We start from the raw sequence: 19,230 nt of genomic DNA on the forward strand, positions 1-19,230 counted from the left end.
TGAGAGGTTCCATAACTAGGTTGTACAGTGTTAGGGAGAGGGAGGATCCTTGAGGGACGCCTAGCGATACAGGTACCGGAGAGGACATCAGGTTTTTGCTTTTGAATCTCTGAGACCGATTTTGTAGAAAGGAGGTGAACCACTTGAGAACAGTCCCAGATATGCCCATTCTTGTGTTTAATAGTTCGAGTAGGTTCTCATGTTTAACTGTGTCGAATGCTGAGGAGAGATCAAGAAGGATGAGGAGGCAGGTATTGTTTTGGTCTAGGATTTGGAGGGCGTCGTCAACTATGTGAGTCATAGCAGTTTCGGTACTGTGCCCTGCTCGGAAGCCTGATTGATGAGGGTTGAGGAGATCAAACTTATCTATGTGTTTAGTCAGTTGTAGCTGTACGCATTTTTCCAACAGTTTAGCGAGAGTGGGAATATTTGTTTCTTTTCTCCACCGCCACTTTGATGTGGGGGATGGGCTTGCCATTCTATTCACTAGATTATGACTATACACAGAGATCCCCTACTACAGAAGGAGTAGTTTCTGTCCTGTAACTCCAGTTCTGTAGTAGGGGTATCTCTGTTATAGTCATAAGCGCCCGCCCTCCTCCCCGGTGGAGAGATATTCATGTAAGGAATGCTACATGTCTGGCGTGTTACGCCTTCAAAAAGAACTGAAAGTAAAAGGGACCTGCAGTGCATTCTGGGATACTGTGAAGTTCTGGAAAGTTCTCTTAAAGGCCCAGTATCCTGTTTTGAGCCACATAATGGCAGCCTATGGGGCTTGTCTGTCCAGGTCTTCCTCTCTATCATTCCAGAGGTTTTTTGCTGCTAAGGCAAGGGAAATCTGGACAGACTTTGCTGTTTGTGGATTTTTGGTGGAATTTCTAGTTGAAGTACTGGACAGTGTAGCCTGGTTATAGGCTGCATTATCTGTTTTTAAATTCTCTCTTAAGTGTCTGTGCAGTTCTGCATTTTTTTCGACACTTTAAGAGATTATTTTTGATTGCTCCGGGGTCCACGCACATGGGCGGGACTATTCGCTAGATTATGACTATAACAGAGATACCCCTACTACAGAACTGGAGTTACAGGACAGAAACTACTCCTTCTTAACTGCCCGTAAGTAACCAAAAGTATCTTTAGATTTTCAGTACAATAACAACCCTGAATCGATTTTTTTCACAGGGAGCTGCTGCTCAATGGAGGCGGCCATCTCCTTGCTCCTCACTGAACCGGCTTAACAGGAGATGTTACTCATGACAAGCCAATTGTCTGAGTGGTGTCTCAGCACAATAGGCAAACTCAGTTTCTTTCTCCTCCTATATACATCATAGGTCATGTTACTGATTACACTTCCTCATGAAACACCATCCATTGTACAGCCTCAAACATACCACTTGCAAAAGTCCTCTAACTTACCACTGATCCTTGCACGTCCATACAACTCGCCATCTTATGCTCCTTACTGTGTGCAAATGCACAGTAGGCACAGTCGGGTACGTCCACCCACACCATGCCACGAGAACTCTCTGATCTTTCGAGTAGAAGTTAGCAATCCAATCCGGTCATTCAAGCCTTTCTGGAACATGTTGTTAGGAGAGGTTTTCTGTAATAGTATGCAGTCACTCATTCCTCTGCCTCTTACAACCAGACTGTAACTGACCCTCGACACCTCACCACTGGATCTACACTGCAGCATATACAGAGTGGAAAATCTAAAACAAAATGGAGGTGAGGAGGAATTAAACTGACAAAAGCAGCAAAGGGAGCCATTGGAGTTTCAGCAAGACGAGGTGATGTGATCATATTTCTTCCAGCCCTGGATGAGATGTGCAGCTGTGTGCATGATGCCTTTAAAGGGCAAGTGTGGAAGGTGGGAGGCCATGGAGCAGTGCACTACTACCATCCAAATGTAAGAGTTCAAGGGTTTGAACAGCAGTCCTGAAGTTTTACTTTCTTTAGAAGAGACATTTGCCACCAGACTGTCTTTGTTTTCGTTTTGTTTTTTGGGCAATGTGTTCATTGAGTAAGCGGCTAGTGTCCAAGTGACTTGGCATTCATTGAAACTTGGGACTCGCTGTCAAACCCGGTAGCTGTCAATCTTCAAGCCCTTTAATCTATGGTTTGTACAAATTCTTACAGCTGTTTTCTGGCAAATAACATGAATTATTTCTTGAGTGAGTTGAGCTTCAAGTAGGTTCTTATAATCCAGGTCGGGATGAGGTGCAGGCACGGTGTCAGTTATTGGATGTTAGAAGCAGAGGAGACTTCCAGGTAGAGTTGTGCCTTTCTGAGCATAGTGATTATTCCTAATGCTGTTTCCTCTGATTAGAGAACCAAGGTGTGACCTGTAGAGTTTAAAGCTGACAGGAGACAGTTCGAAATCATTTGTGATTCCACAGGTGAATGAGACCTCTGGGGCCTGGAGAGGCTCTTGTGAACAAACTGGTGTAATTTGGAAAGTTAGGAGGAGAACTAGTGAAGGTCATTGCCAGTGAATCCCATTTGAGATTTGAAGGAGTGCATGAGAGTTGGATGATTGACTGTATGGAGGGTAGCTGAGAGGTACTATTCAAATAGAATTTTCGATTCCTCCATGTTGCAAAAAATAAACTTTTTCTTTTATCATAGAAGCATCTTCCCCTTGATGGTGCAATAATACAATTCCAGTTTCCATGAGTATTTGTGAATACTTGTCTGAATATTTGTTCTCCAAAACTGTGACTATATGCAATGAAATTCCAGCTAATCATTCTCAGCGGCCCACAACATTTCCCAGCCTCTCTGGCATGCCTCTGGTTGAAAGAATGCAACCATGTTAATCTATAAATCCTTTGGGTGACTCAGATCGCTTCTCTTTCCTACTAAGCAGTGGAGTTCTTCACTTTTTGAGACCTGCCTGATTAAAAATCTTCAGAAAAATAGGTACAATAGTTGCACCTTGCCTCTGCCTTCTACTGTATTGACCTTTATCTCCTGGCCTTGTTTTAGCCGAATTCAAAAGTGCTGTGTAAAATCAGCTGGTAGACCACAGGAGACTAAAGTAAGTGGAAGAAAGAGGCTTTATTATGAGAACATAGTAGTGAATACCTCAGCCACAGCTGTCACTTCCAGTGTGCCCCTCACGCAGGAGCCTGACAGAACTCGGCTTACCCCAGCATTCTACCGCATCAGAAGGATGCGAGGACGAACCATTATGTAGTGGGGAGGAGAGAAAAGATGCAAACCATAGAGACTCTTCTCCCCTCATTTGGAGGATACCACACATCCCCCTTCTATACAAACAGTGAGTTCACAGGAAAAAGAAACCCAAGGAACCTGGAGTGTGGAAACAAAGACAGGGGAGAGAGAGAGTACCAGGTTTGTTAAGAGAGAACAGTATGATACAACAATTTACCTTGCAACATGATCCTTGAGGAAACTTGGATGACATATCTTTCTCCCACTTGACCTGGTCTGAACTTTGGCTTTCTCAGCATCTGCTGCAGTGAGTGTATTTGCTACCCAGAGGGTCTCACTCTCATCCTCTCCTGGTGTGGTAAGGTTTGTGAAGGGGACAGAGTACTTCACCACCCTCCCTAAGTTCCAAATTCTCCCATCTTGAGTTTTTTGCGTTCCTGAATTGTTTTACAATTCTTATAGGTCCAGTAAACTCAGACCACTTCGCTCTGCCCGTGAGAGCTTTACCATGACAAGATCTCCCACTTTGAAACTTATGTCTTTGACCGCATGTGTTCTTTCATACCTTGCCTTTCTTTCAGCCATAACTCTATGCTCTCTTTCCTTCAAAGGAGTGTTCTTAGTGGGATCTGACCACCCTTTGTGCCACTTCATCCACCCTGGTACCAACCTAGAGTTGGGGCTTCTAGCCTTCATTAGTTCAAAAGGTGTCAGGTTGGTAGTCTGGTGTGGGGTTAACCTATATGCTTCCAAACACTTCATCACTTCCTCCTACCAGCATAACCCACTGACTCAAGCTAACTAGATGCTCTCCTTGATGGTTTTATTCAGTCTGTCTACCATCCCATTAGCGTCCAGGCGATATAGAGTAGAGAGCTTGTGTTTTATTCCATTGTACTGTAAGAACTCCTTCATTTCCTGAGAGCAGAATTGAACCCCGTTGATGTCAGTATGGAGCTGGGCAAAACCTTCCTGAGGAACACTTCCAGCAGAAACTCTATAACTGACTGAGGGGCACATGTAGGTAGGAGTTTGCGATTTGCAAACGCCCCTTTGGTATGTAGGTGGCACTTAGCAAAATAAGGAATCGCAAAAATTGCGATTCCTTAAATGCTATGTAGGGGTGCCTTAAAAATTGTGGAATTGCAAAATACCACCTACTTCAAGTAGATGGTATTTGGCGATTTCCTTTAAAAATGCATTTTTTTTAAATTCAAAGTGCCATGTGCCTCACAGACATGCCCTTAGGGCATGTATGTGCACCACATGTACTTACAGGCACATTCCAGGGGTGCAACAGGTGTCCTTTGGACACCCTGGCACCCTTGGAATTGCATTCTCAAATTGTGATTCGCAATTTGCTAATCGCAAATAAGGAATTTTAGAGATTCGCAAAAAAAATTGCGAATTATTACCTACATTCCATTTTGCTATTCTCAAATAGCAATTCCTTAAAAATCGCTATTTGAGAATCGCAAAATGGAAATTACCTACATATGCCCCTATGTGTTGATCTCAGAGACAAACTTCAACTCTGGCCACCAGGAGTACAAGTCTACCAGCACTTAAATATGGTGATCGTCTCTCCCCTGTTAACGGGCCAATTATATCTAGAGCTACGTCCACCCACGAGCCCTCTGGTGGTGGTCTACAGTGCATGGGTGGTGTATGCAGCTTGAGTATTTTGTCACTAGAGGAGCACGGTATACACTCCTGTATCTTCCTCTCTGTCTAAATCCATGTTTGGCCACCAAAAATCCAAATGTAGCCTCTGTTTAGTCTTGGTAAGGCCAAGATGTCGCTCATGGGCCAAGTTGATCAGTTTGTCTTTTAAAGTTCCGAGTGGAATTAGTTGTGTGCCATGGAAAAGACACTCATTAACAATGGACAGTTCCTCTCAAACCATCCAGAATGATTTGAGCAACTCCTCTCATGTGTCCTGGGCTGACTATCCACCTTTCGTCTTTTCACATACCTTCTGTAAGAGTGGGTCAGCCTTCAACCCTTCCTTCCACTGTGCTTCTTCTATCGCCCCTTGGGTTATGGTGCACACTTTCCCATTTTGTACAGCCAACACCTCATCCTCCTGTATGGTAGCCTGCTCCTGTGGGTACTCTACAAGGCGTGAGAGGCAACCTGCAGCATAGTTTCTCACTCCTGGTACATACTCAATCCCGATTGAGTACTCCTGTAGATTCACCACCCACCTCCTGGTTCTACTCGAGATGGAGTCTAGTTCTTTTTTTGTAAATACTTCAACCATTGGCTAATTGTCCATCCTCAAGTCGAAATTGGTACCACATACAAAATTTCTAAACTTGTTAATGGCCCAATCTGCAGCTAAAGCCTCCTTTATCACAGAGCAGTTAATCTCTGCCTGACTCAGGGATTGAGAAGCAAACTCTATTGTCTCCTCCCCCTTCTCACCCTCTTGAGCCGTGACAGCTCCTAGGCCTTTGGAGCTGGCATCTGATGTTATTACAGTTCTCCTGCCTGGTATGAAAGCTTTCAAGTTGGGAACTTCTGCTAAAGCTCTCTTGGTGATCGCAAACTCTTTGACACTCCTTACTTCAATCGAACATTACCCTATTCTTCAACAGACTACGAATCTGGTATGCTTGTCTAACAAAATTCTGAACAAATTTACTGCAAAACTCAACCATTCCCATAAAGAATTTGACTTCCTCTTTGGTTTTTGGGGGCCTTAGGTTTAGTATAGTGTCCTGCAGCACTGTTTTAGGTGGTATGCCACCTGCCGTCACTCTATGTCCCAGAAACTCTATTTCTGGTCAGCCTATTCTGCACTTATGCCTTTTAGGTTTTGCCTAGCCAATGCGTACGAAGTACGCATGCGCTAGGAAAAACCTAATGATTATAGTATGGGGCTGGGAATCCGCCCCTGTCTTCCATTGGCTAGCTCCATAAATGGAGGCTAGCCATTGGAAGACACATCTGTCCGTCAATACCGGACCAGATTCGGGGGCGTTCCCGAGAATTTTTGGCTTTTGGCGACGTCACGCAACGTCAGCCAAAAGCCCTCGGGAACGCCCCCGAATCTGGTCCGGCATTGAGCCGGCACCCGCCTTCCTGCTCGGGCCGTGAGAAGGAGCCTCACTTAGATGGCGTGGAGCGCTTTTGCTGACCTCTAAAGCCGGTGCCCACCCGGCATTGTCCCTTTGTTTCCCCGCAGCGGCCCCCGAAGCCGAGTTCCCCAGGCGAAGGAAGCAGCCGTCCGCCTCCAGCCAGGGCCGCGCTGGGATTGGCCCAGCCGGCCGAGCCTCTGCTGCGTCATCGGGAGGAGGAGTGGAGAGCAGGAAGCAAGAGATCTGCCAGAAGAAGTCCAGGTGAGTGCTTTGTTTTTTTGTTTGTTGCTTTATGTCCGTGTGTGTCTGTTCCCGCCCCCCCCCCCCCTCCCGCTGTCAGTGTGTGGCTGTTCCCGACCCCCTCCCGCTCTCCGCGCCTTTCCGCCCCCCCTCCGTTGCATTGTAAATCCTTGCTTTTATGTGCTTGCACCCTGAGAACTACTCATCTCACAGGGGTGTAGAGGGGAGATCTGAGGTTGTGAGCTCCTCAAAACACTCACAGGTGTCAGTCACATCAGTCAGGCTATACATGGGATGGAAGCAGGTGGTGGGGCGGAGGTCTAGTGTGTACATCAAGAAGGTATCTGCTTCTGTGGAAGAGAAAAGGCCCTCCGTGCATGTCCAAAGGAATCGATCGAGTGCACTAGTATCCAATCTGAGGAGGAAGAAGGGCTCTATCGACTTTTAGGGGCAAAGGCTAACTAAATGCTCCACTGGGGCACATTTGGAATGCGTGCAAGACCACCAATGCAGTGTAGATTTGCAAGCGCAACTATTGTAAGCAGAGACACGTGCACCCTAAGTGATGGTATTGCACAATATGGTTCAGTACCCTTCGGGAGTGACGACCAAATGTGCTTCCGATTTAAGGTAGTTTTTTGTTACATATGTTCCCCCTATTTGCTGCATCCTTTTTCGTGGACAAATGTGCACTAAGTACACACCTACCACTGGAGATTACGGCATTACTAATGGGGAGTACTAGCACACCTTGGGCGGAGACATCCGAATTTGTGTGGGTGGGCGATGGAGGTTAGAGAGAAGAACCTACCATTAATGTGTAGATTCTTTGGATATTACGGATCTATATTCTGCTGAAATACTGGTTTAATGATGGAAATTATTCGAGAATGTGCGGCTGTCTTGGCGATAACCGCCTGTAATGGGGAGGGCACCTGTGGCAGGATCCTGGCATCTTAATGTCAGGCACCTCTGGAAGGTACCACTTTTCAGTTTGCTAAGAAAAATGAAAGACACATTCATAGCTTGTGTACATTCCTTGGATGAGTTCGTCTCCGGGGATGTGGGCCCTGTGTGAACCATAGGTGAGTTGGGGTAGGGGTGATGTACAAGCTGTTCAGCACTCAAACTCTGTAGGTGCAGGCTGGACCTTAACTGGTATGGAGAAAGACTTTGGCATACTATAGGATAAGACGTATGCTTCCTTATGAAGAGGATGCGGTAGTGCATGGGATCTGGTGTGCAAGACTACCAATAGAGTGGGGTATTTTTGCGCACATATACCCCTTGTGTGATGCACCATTGGAGCTGCAATTTTTAGTGCTAATCAAGGATGACAGAAGTAGTTTACTACAGACTGCTATTGCAGGCTGCTGTGCAGCACTTAGTCGAGACGTGTAGTATTGGTAAACACTTTTTCAAACCCTGATTAATGTGCAACATTTATTTGAGCTATCTATCCATAAATTGGATCACCCATTACAGATTTGAAAGGATCTCTGGGGGGATGGATTGGGGGAGGGGGGGGGAGTTAAATCGTTAAAATGAACATAACTGAGGGTGGCTATTCTTAATGTGAAGCTCCTTGTTTTAAAAAATTTCAAAAACTGGAATAAACCTTTGTGTTTAGTGTAGTGAATGTGCACATTATAAATTATTACTATTTATTTAAGTAATATGTCTCTGAATCGTGACAGATATTGTTCATTACTATCCACTACGCATTTGTTCCTTGATAGTCTTGACAGTGAATGAAGTTAAAAATTGTAATTAGCATTGTAATAAGATACACATGCGTACGAGCACAACTGTCACAGCATTTATCAACTATCATGTGTTTCTAAGGATAGAATTAACGCGTAATCGGGTGAAAGAGTGCTGGAAAGACGAGGAATTAAGATAATTGAGTGTTATTGGCTTTGTTAGGTCCAACCGTCTTTCTTTGGTGACTGTCCTTGTTGCTGGAGACTAGATTTTGGCATTTTCATTTGTTTTTTTGTTTGTTGCTTTATGTCCGTGTGTGTCTGTTCCCGCCCCCCCCTCCCGCTGTCAGTGTGTGGCCGTTCCCGACCCCCTCCCGCTTTCCGTGCCTTTCCGCCCCCCCCTCCGTTGCATTGTAAATGCTTGTTTTTATGTGCTTGCACCCATCGGTGTGATCCACCACTTCCTATGTAGGCGTCCACCCTGTCCAACCTTCCCTCCCTGTAAGCCTCCACCCAGTGCGCAAGCATATTCATGCCCCCCAATCTGCCGTGTCCCCCCCTTGCTTTGGGTCCTTTCCTCTGCGCTCCGCCCCTAGCCACTCCACCCTCCAACTCTTCAAACTCTACTGGCTGATGCAACCCAGCTTGCTGCTGGCTAGGCCGCAGGCTCTGTTCCACCACTTGGGACTCCCCCCTGCCTCATACCCCACCCTTCTGCGCATCCCCCAAACTCTCACATAGCACCACGTGAAGCTCAACAGATGCAGCTTGTTTATATCCTCCCCCCTCGATACCCATAAAGAGCGTCAATTCTACTGATACTGCATGCTTCCTCGCTTCTTTACAACTCGTGGCCCCATAGCTGTGCACACTGTGCGGATGGTCCGCTGTGCCCCGACTTTCTTCTTCTAAACAACCCCCCTTGGTCAAGGGCTCCACCACGTCGGACTCCCTAGTGTCCCCTCACCACATCCCCTCCCCTCCCCTCCCACCTGCAGCACCGGCTCTCACTCAGGCCGCGCCCCAGCCCAAGCTTGAGGGCCCGCCCCCTATTTCCAGGTAATCTGTTCACAGTGTGGCACCTCGCACTCACCTCGTCAACGATGGCCCTAACCCCCTGCCACTTTCTCAGGTGGAGAAAATACTACAACCGTGGCAGCAACACCCACCGATGCCTGCCTCTCCACTTATCATGAGCTCTAACCTTCCAACCTCCCTCAGGAGCCTCATCACCTCTGCCACATGAGTGTCACTGGATACGCTTCACAGTAAGGCACTCATGAACAAATAATATACCGGGGAAACGTTTAATACCACAAAGGCTAATTTACCTCACCAGAAATTAAACACTGCTGTGCTTCCTGCCACCAGGTCACCTGAACATAAAATGGTGGAAGGGAACCCAACATGACCCCTTAAATATAGATTGGGCTATTTTTGGGCGACATATGCAGTCCAATACAAAATGGCAGTCACTGGACTGCACCACCCTCCTAATCTGCCCAGGGGGCAGACTTCCCACTGGTCAGCTGCCACCCAAAATACCCCACGTGAAGAAGCATAACTGGTGCTCTATAATAATTACTGGGTTTTCTAGGGATGCCCCTATCTTACATTGAGGTTCTATGTCACCCTTCCGTGCTCCCTCCGAATGCAACCTTTTTTAATTGTTCACCGAATGTGGAATATTACACAGTGCGAGTTACCTCAACTTTTCTGCAATTTGGTGACGGGCTCACTCCTTGATTAATCTGTCAAATTATTAATTTGCATTTTTCTGGTTGGGGTTCAATTACAGTTGACGAAAAATGTCGAATGGAATTGATGCAGTACTATTAACTTCCTGATCTCTAATTGAATGTATATGCAGTATCATCGATTGCCTACTCTTCAAGTATCCTTTCTGGGCTGTTTTTCGCACACACTTTATTTCCTTATCTGTTATTGATCACTGTGTGAACACCCACGACAAGGGAGCACGTTTTTAGCAGTAAAATGCTGAATACTTGCAATGTTTGTGTCTCCTCTCATTAATTGTGCACTTTTATTGCATTCTAAATTATTCAATGTTTCATCACATGGATCCCGTGTCATGTGTATGTTGATTGCCCTTGGTTCCAAGGGTATTTACACTGTGGGCAGCCCCTGTTCCCCGAATATATATATATATATATATATATATATAGTATAGAGCACTCTGGACTTCTACTCCCCAGAAGGTACTTGTGTATTCAATTCCAAATGCCATAGGTTTGGGATGATGGGACCAGTTGAGGTCCTTCCACAAGTCCCAACAGCGGGCTACTGGTTTGGCTTCTTCTCGAGGGCTGGGCCACTATGTACTGGTGAATGCTTGGTCGTTGGTGGCTATCCCCTAACTGAGCCCACTAGCCTTACCGCATTCACCTTTCGGCATTATTCACAGTTCAAGGCTCTCAATTGAATGTGCTGCTCTTAGTGGCTCTCGAGGCAGAGAAGAGGTGGACCACCTGCACCTGCTATGTCTAGACTGAATTTTTGCCCAAATTTACAAATGTTTGCAGGGACTTTTTCGATCTGGCGGCTCCCAGAGGCCTTTAATAATGTTTAGTAGCTCACCACAGTGCTTTGCACCACTTTGCATCCTCACGAGTGCCTGTGCAAAACCTTAGTATATTTGAGTGTTTGTGTAATGGGGAACCTCTGATTCCTGTAGAAATGAGAGAGGCTAGCAAAAGAATTGTAGGAAATGGGACCCCCGGCCGGCCAGGGCTTGCGCCACAGCCAGTCAGAGACCACCACTCCTATGAAAAGTCGACCCCTGCTCGCCCTCTAGGTAACGCGGCGCGGGCAGCCAGGCCTATCTCGGAGGACATGTGAAGCATTTGCGCACGCACCCACCAACAACAACATCCCGGGCCTCCCACAAAAGGAACTCCACACCAGGTATATATGAGAATAGTCTTTGTATTAAGCATGACACATATAAACACACATTGTACAAGGTGCCAGGGGCACGGGCAGGGGCTACAGGGAAGAAGGTACAGCGCAGGGCCAAGGGACCACTGCTAGGAATCACATACAGGGGACATCGTACATTTCAGGGGGGGGAAAGGACAAGAGTACATAAGCCTGCAGGGGTACCTGTAGGAAAGACACATAGAATAGATCTCAAGGAGCACATTTGACATTTAGTTAGTCCTCTCAACAGGCCAACCGACCTTCGGGGGCTGGGGCGCCCATAGTCTCAATGTCAGGGGTGGGGGGGACTGCAGGTACCCACCGATTAAACCTAAACGTGGCAGCGGCCCACGAAGTGCTGGGCAGCTGTAGATGCTGGGGGCATCACGTTGGAGCCTCGCAGGCTCGGCAGGACAAGGGACAATGGTGGAGCCTCTCGGGCTCGAGGAACGAAGGGGCCAGAGGTGGAGCCTCGCCGGGCTCGGGAAAAGGAAGGGCCAAAGGTGGAGCCTCGCAGGCTCGAGAGGTTAGGGGGCCCAAGGTAGAGCCTCGCCGGGCTCTGGAAAATGAATGGCCAAATGTGGAGCCTCGCAGGCTCGAGAAGGAGTGGTGTGGGCAGGCGGGGCCCCCCCCTCCCTCGGGGGACCCGGCATCACCAGGGGCTCCCACGGGACCATGGAGCACACAGAGGAATCACTGGAGGGGAGGGGCGGGCACCGGCAACATGCCCCGACGCCCCTCCTCCCTGCTGCACTCACCGGTCAGTGGACGTGCCGGTCTCTCCTCGCTCTCCGGGGCTCCCGCTCGCTCATGGGGGCCCCGGGGGGGAAGCGGTAGTTCTCCTGGGCAAGGGAGGAGCGCGGAGTCGGCTCCCGCTGCTCCTCCGTCGTCGCGCACCACCGGCCGGCCTCTCCTCTCTCCTTGGGCCGGCAGCCAATCACGGCGCGGCCTGGGGGGATGACGTCACGGATCAGTCCCGGGCCGGCGACCAATACCAGCGCGGCCCGGGGCGGAGTTACGAGGGTCCCGGGCGGCGGTGGTGAACTCGGGGGAAATGGCGAGGAGTGGGCTCCCTCGAAGAATACGGCAATGCGGGGGGATAAGCGAGGTAGGCACTCGCTGGGGGTGTAGGACCTCCGTGAAACAGGGCAGATGCCGGGTGGGCACCGGCTTGTAGAATATAGCGCTTCCAGCGCTAGGACATGGATGAAGTGCCCCAAAGCGCTAGGGGGGCAGGGATCAGCGCTTCCAGGCGCTGGCAGAAGGAACAGCGCTCCCCAAGCGCTGGGGGGTCAAAGAAAAGCGTTCACAAGCGCTAGATGAAAAATGACAAAGTCCATAGGAAGTCCAGGACCTCAGGTGGAGCATAGCAGCTCCTGGAAGAGGGAAGGCCATCCGAAGTCCAGGAGCAGGGCAGGGCCCAGGGAGGCAAGCCAACCCTGAGCCCAAGCAGCAGCAGCCCCTGGTAGATTCAAGTTGAGAACAAGAACAAGTCCAGAGTGTCACAGCACCCTTTTTATACACACATTCTTGGTCTGAAGGGGCAGGCAGGGGGAGAACCAGCTGGAACTGGTTATGGGGGGATTCTTTACACTGGCCAGGCTAGGAACATCAGCCGCACCCCAGGGGGTGGAGCCAGCATTGTCTGGGGAAAACCCAGCCTCATTCATGCCACTCAAACCAGACAGTCAATCCACAAGCAGACCCAGGCTCACTCCTCCCCTCACATCAGTATGCTAAACACCCCATTCACCACCGGGGCAGACCCTCCCAGATCCTGGGAGCCAGGCTCACCAGCCAGCCCCGGCCAATCATACGCCAGGCACATATTCCACAAATATGCCAACTTCCAAAAGGGGGACTTCTACACTAGACACACTCATACCTCATATACCATTGCGCAGCATTCAATCTCACGAGTTCATACATACCAGACTTGACCCTGCACACCCTACGCATCGGGAACTACCGAGGACTCATCCATTCCCCATGCATTCCTATGGAAGGGTAGGTCGCTCTCTCCTCACACTCACTCAGAGGGGAAATCACCATCCCCAGGTTACATATACCATAAAAACTTCAGGGGCGGACCTGCCAGATGGGCCACGTCCAACACATGCCCCTCCCAGCCCAAACGCAGGGTAGGCCAATCACTACCGTGATGGACTTCCCTGCTGCAGGGCGATAGAACATGGACGTGGCTCGCGCTACCGAGCCACCCTCCAGTTCGACGCCTACCTGGGCCGATAGACACACACAGGCTAAAGATTAAGAAAAATAAAAGAATAATAAAAAAAAATAATAAAGACATAGGTCCAACCAGGCTACCCCCCGGGCACGCCTTAGTTGTCCGTGACTAGGACCAGGCCCTAGGCCACCCAGATACCACTGGTCCCTGCAAATCCGAAGTGGGGGGTGGTAACCCCGGGCCCACAATAGCCCTTCTCCACTCCCTTTCTCAGGGTAGCCACGACTACCACTGTTCCTTCCACCTAGGGTCCACACCCTCAGGCTTGCCAGAGGTCACGGGCAAGAATGCCCCACCCTACCTCTACTTCTGAGGTTCCGCGTTCTCCCAGGAGAAACACCCTCAGAACACACTTTCCTAACAGTCTTGGAACTTCCTTCCTCCACTGGTCTTCCACCTGGGAACTAAGCGTTCAGCTCTCCCCAAGGCAAGCCGCGGCCGAGCCAGCAGGTCTTCCTTGTCCGGGATACAACTCAACATAAATTCAACAAAACGAGCCGCGGCAGTACTAGCCGGTCTCAAGGTTCAGCTCTCCCCAAGGCAAGCCGCGGCCGAGCCAGCAGGTCTTCCTTGTCCGGGATACAACTACCATAACTTTAACAAAACGAGCTGCAGCAGCGCCAGCAGGTCTCAAGGTTCAGCTCTCCCCAAGGCAAGCCGCGGCCGAGCCAGCAGGTCTTCCTTGTCCGGGATACAACTTAACATAAATTCAGCCAGGGCGACACCTGACGCCTCAACCACATTCAGCGGTGCACGGAACACATGATGCCTTCAACACATTCATCAGGATAAGGAAGGACAAGATTAACGTTGATTCAGCAAGCTCCCCATCCCAGAGAACTTATACTCCATTACTCAGCATACCTCAACATTCATGCACAGACCGTTCCCTAGACTGGTAGGACAGTTTTCCACCGCCCCTGATTCCTCAACCTGACCCTCGGGGCACAGGTACCATTACTCTAGGGCAGGGACAAGGACCATACATATTTGAACACAATTTTGCAACCACCACTGGATCTCACCCTTCTGGTGAATCCAGAAAACCATATTACACTAGGGAGATGATTTACCCTCCCAAGCTAGGGACACCTAACTCTCAGCATACATGTACATTTTTTTCTACAGAACAGATATTTAAGTAACCCTTAAAACTTTCCACAGGACGGGTATTTCTAACAATCTTTAACATTTTTCACAGACATTTTTAGCAACCTGACCTGACCCTATGTGGCACAGGTACCATTATTCTAAGGAATGGACAGGGACCATATACATTGAACCTAATTATGCTGCCACCACTGGATCCCACCCTTCCGGTGAGTTCCAGAAAACACATTGTACTAGGGAGTTGATCTACCCTCCCTAGCTAGGGCCATCTAACCAGAACACATCTTTCATAGGACGGACATTTACGTAAATTCTTAAAACAATAATCTCTTTTCTTTGCGACCATTTACAATACAGAGTTTTGTAGGGAGGCCAGTTATCATTGTGGTACTGCGCAAACACAAGTCCGGATCCCACCGCTAGCCACCAGTGTAGGAAATGGGACCCCCGGCCGGCCAGGGCTTGCGCCACAGCCAGTCAGAGACCACCACTCCTATGAAAAGTCGACCCCTGCTCGCCCTCTAGGTAACGCGGCGCGGGCAGCCAGGCCTATCTCGGAGGACATGTGAAGCATTTGCGCACGCACCCACCAACAACAACATCCCGGGCCTCCCACAAAAGGAACTCCACACCAGGTATATATGAGAATAGTCTTTGTATTAAGCATGACACATATAAACACACATTGTACAAGGTGCCAGGGGCACGGGCAGGGGCTACAGGGAAGAAGGTACAGCGCAGGGCCAAGGGACCACTGCTAGGAATCACATACAGGGGACATCGTACATTTCAGGGGGGGGAAAGGACAAGAGTACATAAGCCTGCAGGGGTACCTGTAGGAAAGACACATAGAATAGATCTCAAGGAGCACATTTGACATTTAGTTAGTCCTCTCAACAGGCCAACCGACCTTCGGGGGCTGGGGCGCCCATAGTCTCAATGTCAGGGGTGGGGGGGACTGCAGGTACCCACCGATTAAACCTAAACGTGGCAGCGGCCCACGAAGTGCTGGGCAGCTGTAGATGCTGGGGGCATCACGTTGGAGCCTCGCAGGCTCGGCAGGACAAGGGACAATGGTGGAGCCTCTCGGGCTCGAGGAACGAAGGGGCCAGAGGTGGAGCCTCGCCGGGCTCGGGAAAAGGAAGGGCCAAAGGTGGAGCCTCGCAGGCTCGAGAGGTTAGGGGGCCCAAGGTAGAGCCTCGCCGGGCTCTGGAAAATGAATGGCCAAATGTGGAGCCTCGCAGGCTCGAGAAGGAGTGGTGTGGGCAGGCGGGGCCCCCCCCTCCCTCGGGGGACCCGGCATCACCAGGGGCTCCCACGGGACCATGGAGCACACAGAGGAATCACTGGAGGGGAGGGGCGGGCACCGGCAACATGCCCCGACGCCCCTCCTCACTGCTGCACTCACCGGTCAGTGGACGTGCCGGTCTCTCCTCGCTCTCCGGGGCTCCCGCTCGCTCATGGGGGCCCCGGGGGGGAAGCGGTAGTTCTCCTGGGCAAGGGAGGAGCGCGGAGTCGGCTCCCGCTGCTCCTCCGTCGTCGCGCACCACCGGCCGGCCTCTCCTCTCTCCTTGGGCCGGCAGCCAATCACGGCGCGGCCTGGGGGGATGACGTCACGGATCAGTCCCGGGCCGGCGACCAATACCAGCGCGGCCCGGGGGCGGAGTTACGAGGGTCCCGGGCGGCGGTGGTGAACTCGGGGGAAATGGCGAGGAGTGGGCTCCCTCGAAGAATACGGCAATGCGGGGGGATAAGCGAGGTAGGCACTCGCTGGGGGTGTAGGACCTCCGTGAAACAGGGCAGATGCCGGGTGGGCACCGGCTTGTAGAATATAGCGCTTCCAGCGCTAGGACATGGATGAAGTGCCCCAAAGCGCTAGGGGGGCAGGGATCAGCGCTTCCAGGCGCTGGCAGAAGGAACAGCGCTCCCCAAGCGCTGGGGGGTCAAAGAAAAGCGTTCACAAGCGCTAGATGAAAAATGACAAAGTCCATAGGAAGTCCAGGACCTCAGGTGGAGCATAGCAGCTCCTGGAAGAGGGAAGGCCATCCGAAGTCCAGGAGCAGGGCAGGGCCCAGGGAGGCAAGCCAACCCTGAGCCCAAGCAGCAGCAGCCCCTGGTAGATTCAAGTTGAGAACAAGAACAAGTCCAGAGTGTCACAGCACCCTTTTTATACACACATTCTTGGTCTGAAGGGGCAGGCAGGGGGAGAACCAGCTGGAACTGGTTATGGGGGGATTCTTTACACTGGCCAGGCTAGGAACATCAGCCGCACCCCAGGGGGTGGAGCCAGCATTGTCTGGGGAAAACCCAGCCTCATTCATGCCACTCAAACCAGACAGTCAATCCACAAGCAGACCCAGGCTCACTCCTCCCCTCACATCAGTATGCTAAACACCCCATTCACCACCGGGGCAGACCCTCCCAGATCCTGGGAGCCAGGCTCACCAGCCAGCCCCGGCCAATCATACGCCAGGCACATATTCCACAAATATGCCAACTTCCAAAAGGGGGACTTCTACACTAGACACACTCATACCTCATATACCATTGCGCAGCATTCAATCTCACGAGTTCATACATACCAGACTTGACCCTGCACACCCTACGCATCGGGAACTACCGAGGACTCATCCATTCCCCATGCATTCCTATGGAAGGGTAGGTCGCTCTCTCCTCACACTCACTCAGAGGGGAAATCACCATCCCCAGGTTACATATACCATAAAAACTTCAGGGGCGGACCTGCCAGATGGGCCACGTCCAACAAGAATGAATGTAGTGGCCGTCATAAAAGTCACCGGAGGGATGCTGAGCATACCTACTGAGGAGGATTTTTTTTGTTTCTTACCTGTATTAAGGATGTTAGGTTCCATGTTTTTCTCCTAAAGAGTACTTAGACCTTTTGGGTAAGACTAGTACATCATGCTCTTGTTATTACAATAAGGGGCATTAAACAAAATCTAACCATCACTAGCAGTGCTACTTACTACCTCCACATAGTGCCAGTCCCAGATTTACTATTTGTTTCTGTGTGGCTGTTGCATGAGTCAAAGTGGAGCATACAGGAGTGTCCATTCACCTACTCGCTCTAAAAGTCTTTGTGTCTCCAAAGCTGAGGCAAGTGTAGCCCCAAAAAGGCCTTGCATCACAAAGCACCAAACTCAGGTTAATGTATACAAAGAGGGCAAAATGCAGTGAAGGGGCATCGGGGAGGACAGCAAATATCCCATGGACTTAAAACAAAGTAAGACGTACTAACCGAGCGTCACTTTGTATCACATCTTAATGCCAAACAATACCAGGCGCACACACGGAGCATGCGTAATAACACATTATAATCTTACACATGACGTGTCATTTTGACAAAATTACTCATTTTAAGTACCTTATACTTTGGGGGGGCTTTGTGTGGCTGTGTGTGTGGGGGGCTTTGTGTGGCTGTGTGTGTGGGGGGCTCTGTGTGGCTGTGTGTGTGGGGGGCTTTGTGTGGCTGTGTGTGTGTGGTGCTCTGTGTGGCTGTGTGTGTGGGGGGCTCTGTGTGGGTGTGTGTGTGGGGGGGGCTCTGTGTGTGTTTGGGGGGGGCTCTCTGTGGGTGTTTGTGTGTGTCATTTGCGAGATAAAGCTAGTGGCATTGTAAATGACAATGCCATTTATTTATGTTAAAAAAAATAAATAAAAATGTCAAGAGCAATGCCAATAGCTCTAACTTTAACAAAGGCAAAACCATTGCATTGTAAATGCTTGTTACTGTAAGTCCCTGCTCCTAGAACCTCATCAAAACTTGTTTGAGCCTTTGGTTATGTTGTACTCCATTCTCCTCAAATATCAGTACATCATCCTGATAACATAGTACTATTGGGATCCCTTGAAGCATATTGGTCATAATTCTCTGGAAAACTGCAGCCGCTGACGCAAGTCCAAATGACATATGTTTAAACTTGTATGCCTCCATGGGCATGATAAACGCCATAAGTTCTTGTGGATCTGAAAGAAACAGGTTAGTGTTGGATTCCTTTCCTTAGAATATCCCCAGGCGTCAGGCTGGACCTGGAAAGTTTTCATCAGCAGTACCCCTGCGCGACGGTAGGCGTCATCTGAGGCTCCATGTCCGTCGTCGGCGTAGATCGCCGGGATGACGTCGTCGGAGTACTTGGACGCCGCCCTCGCGCACTGACGTCAGTGCTTCTTTTTTCCGCGCCAGCAAGCACAGATCCAGGAAGAGCAGTACTCTAGTAATTTTTTCACTAACTTTTTTGATCTCTTTTGATCAGTTTTCGAGTTGAGTTCGACTAGCGGTGCCGTTAGGGATGCCTGGTTTTAAACCTTGAGATGCCTGTCACCGCCTGATGTCGGTGACCGAGCCCCACCATCGGTGCCTTTACTGCTTCGGGGCCGACCATGATGACAAACCGTGCCCCGACTGCCGGGCCTTCACCTCGAAGGCTAGACTGGAGCGGTCCCGTAAGCTGCTCGAGCTCCGGCAGTCGGCTCTGCGCCGCTCGAGGTCCCTGTCGAGGAGGAAGTAGAGGGACCGGTCGCGGAGTCGCAGTCATCGCCACTCGTCGAGTCACCACCACTCGTCGGGCTCCAAGTCCTCCGGTAAGTCGAGGCATTCGAAAAAGAAGTCGAAGAGACGTCCTCACTCTTCCGACTCCCCCCGACGCTCGTGGGACGCGGCCGGGGGTTTGGGCGACACCGCCCGCGCGGCTCTGCCGGAGCCACAGGTGCCGCG

Source organism: Lissotriton vulgaris, chromosome 11 (genome assembly GCF_964263255.1).
Source record: "Lissotriton vulgaris chromosome 11, aLisVul1.2, whole genome shotgun sequence".
NCBI lineage: Eukaryota > Metazoa > Chordata > Amphibia > Caudata > Salamandridae > Lissotriton > Lissotriton vulgaris.